The sequence below is a fragment of the Zingiber officinale genome, chromosome 6B (genome assembly GCF_018446385.1).
Source record: "Zingiber officinale cultivar Zhangliang chromosome 6B, Zo_v1.1, whole genome shotgun sequence".
Lineage (NCBI taxonomy): Eukaryota > Viridiplantae > Streptophyta > Magnoliopsida > Zingiberales > Zingiberaceae > Zingiber > Zingiber officinale.
Window position 1 is genome coordinate 4,057,404 of NC_055996.1, and position 3,296 is coordinate 4,060,699.

Genomic DNA, 3,296 nt, shown 5'->3' on the forward strand with positions numbered 1-3,296 from the left:
AAGTATTCAATTCTTAGTAACTTTCTAAGCGTTCAACGACTGTAAGAGGCTTCTCTACCTTCACCAAAGGAGATCTTTTAGTACTTTCTTTTACCTTGGATTAAGAACCACATAAGTTGTAACTAAGAAACTTTCTGTGTCTCTTTATTTTATTAGTTGTTAAGCTACTTTAAGTTAATTGTGCTACTAATCTTGTTTGAAAGATTGAGAAAAGTCCATTTGTAATTTACAACCAATTCACCCCTCCTCTCTTGTCGAACGCACGGGTTCTAACAAGTGGTATCAGAGCCAAGTTGCTTCAGAAAAACTAACTACCATCCGAAGCAAAAGAAATAGTTGAATCTAGTATCTTCCTGCCAAAATTTTAGGGAGACTTCGTAACGTGGAAGAGGCGCATGGAGGTATTCTTCAAAACTGACTTCAAAATTTTATTAATTATAAAGTATGATTTTGCAGCACCTATGGATCAGCACAGAACTGAGAAAGAAAAGCACGTATGGACAAAGAAGGAGCAAGCCGACTTCATGGCTAATGGAAAAGTAGAATTCCATCTACATAGTATTCTTCCACCCCAGGAGGTCAGCCAGATCGAAAGCTACGACTCTGCCAAAGATCTCTGGGAGAAATTCTTGGAGCTTCACGAAGGTACTTCAGAAGCTAAACTGGCAAAGTGGGACATCCTTCGAAGCCAACTGACAAACCTCCGAATGAACAAGGGAGAAAAGGTAGCCCAACTCCATGCAAGGATCAAAGACCTGATCACCAAGCTCAACAACCTCGGAGAAAAGGTAACAAACCGTGACTCCTTAAGGCATGCACTTAATGCTTTTCCAAGAAATCAAGAGTGGGCAGCCTTAGTAGATGTTTACTACATCTCTAAGGATCTAGAGGTATGTAACCTTGAAAATCTATTTTCAACTTTCAAACTTCATGAGTCTCATTATGTAGATAATCAAGAATTAGAAAAATCTAACAACATTGCTCTAAATGCCAAGAAGGACGAATCAAACACTGACACTTCCCTGGACGATGATGAAACAGCTTATATGGTAAGAAAATTTAAGAAATTTTTTAGAACTATTAAGTTTAATCAAGTGCAGGCAAAGAAAAGAAAAACAAGGAAGATAAGATGTTATAACTGCAATGAAGAGGGATACATCAAGAAGGACTGCCAAAAGATAAAGAAGGACAACAAGAAGAGACCAAGTACAACAAAGCACAAAACCCTGAATGTGACTTAGGATGAGTCGTCATCAGAATCTGATTTGGAGGAGTACACTGGACTTGCACTAATGGCAAGTCACCAGGAGGAGGAGAGTATAGATGAAGGGGGAGGCTCCTCAGAAGAAAGTTATAGTGAGGAGAAAGAAACAAATTTCAAAACGGATCTGGTAAGTGAGGTATGTTTACTACCCCTGACCAATTATACTCAAGTATTAAATCTATCACTAGATCATTATATATACTAAAATTGAAAAATAATAACTTAAAATGAGAAATTCTTGGATTAAGAACAATCTTAGCAAAAACCTGCCCTTTTGAAATGTATGATAAGTTAAAGGAAGAAAATAAAGAATTGGAGGACCAAATTGAAAAATCTAGAAATTCTACATGCCTTAATCAAAATGTCTTGAAATATTATAGAAGTCTAAATTGGTATCTTAAATATCATAAAGGACAAATTAGAAAAATATCACAAAAATATGGTCCAAAGAAATTTCTTATTAACCCGTAGGTAAAAATTTATTTTGGGTTCCAAAATTTTTCTTAGATAAATGATTTTGCATGTTTAGAAATATTTATAAAATCAAGTTGGTATACTTACTGTTAATAATTATTTCTAAAATTTTCTTACTTTGTTACTATAATAGAAAATATCTCAGTATTAAATTTTTTTAAATTTTTTTTAACAAATCATAATTCTTCAAATAAGTATTTTGAAAAACTTGATTTTTTTTGGAAAATTATAGTTATGTTTTAAATATATAGAAAAATCAACCTGATTTTTAGACTAATAAAACTATCTTTAAAAATATTTTTTAAAAGACTCAAAATTAATCAAAATATTTTTTTGTATAATCCTTCTGTTAGAAATTCTTATCCAAGTTTCTTCTACTAATAGAATCATTGAATTTCTATTCGAAAATATATTTTTTTGTAAATTTTTGATAAATAATGAATTTTCTATGGATTATTTTCCGAAAACTTCATTTCTAAATCTGAAAAATCTTGAAACTTTATTTTTAATTTTTTTTCTTTAACTGTACATTCTTTTTTCATTACTTGCAAAATATTTGAAGATTTATTTTTTAACTTGCAAACCCTATTTTTGTGCCAAAATGATTTCTTTGTGCTAAAATTTTTTCGTGAAAATTTTCTATTGAATCTTAAGAAAACTTTTCAAAACTTAAACTCATTTTTGCAAATGTGATTATTAAATCTATTTCCTTACCCCTAGGAAAGTTTTTTAAACTTTTCTAACGGTTTACTTTATGTTTTTCAAGTTTTTTTCCTAAATTTTTTTTGATATGATTAATTGTAGAGAAATAAGTAAAAGTTAAGGAGGATTAACTATCCTTGTATTTATTTATTTTATTTTATTTTACAATTGACTTGTTTAAATCCATTGCTTTACTATTTCATTGCATTTTAACCCTAACTTGAACTTGAGTTGATGTACATCAAAAAGAGGGAGATTGTTAGAACCCTGGGTAGTTTTGATGTGGTCAACCAAGTTCAGTTAGGTCATGTTGTGTTGATCCTTGTGTCTAAGTGTACAGGAGCTTAGGAATACAAGAAGTCGAGCGAAAGACATAGCTAAAGAGAAGGATGGCACGGGAGAGAGCCGACGGGCTTGGTGCGTCTAAGAGATGAAGTGTTGTGGAAGAGTACACTGGCGAACGAGAAGGAGACGCGCGAAATTTCAAAGGGATGAGAAGCCAGAGGGGAAGCTTGCTTGAGGAGAAGGCCAGAAAATGAATTCGGGTGAGCCCTATTCCGGATGGCCGAAATCACCCAAGCGAGCGAACAACCCTTGAAGGTGCCTTCAACCCTTGAAGGCACCTTCGAGCCTTTATAGAAGGAGCCTTCAACCCTTTGAAGGCGCCTTAGATTGGGCAAAATTAACTGTTAGCGAAGATAAAATCTTATCTTCACTTGCCTCGCTGGAGGTGCCTTCCACCTTGTTGGAGGCTCCTTCCAACCTCGGATAAGATTTTTCGGGGGCTATAAAATAACCCTTGGACCTAGGAAATATATAACAACTCAAGTTTTCATTTCTTAGTAACTTTCTGAGC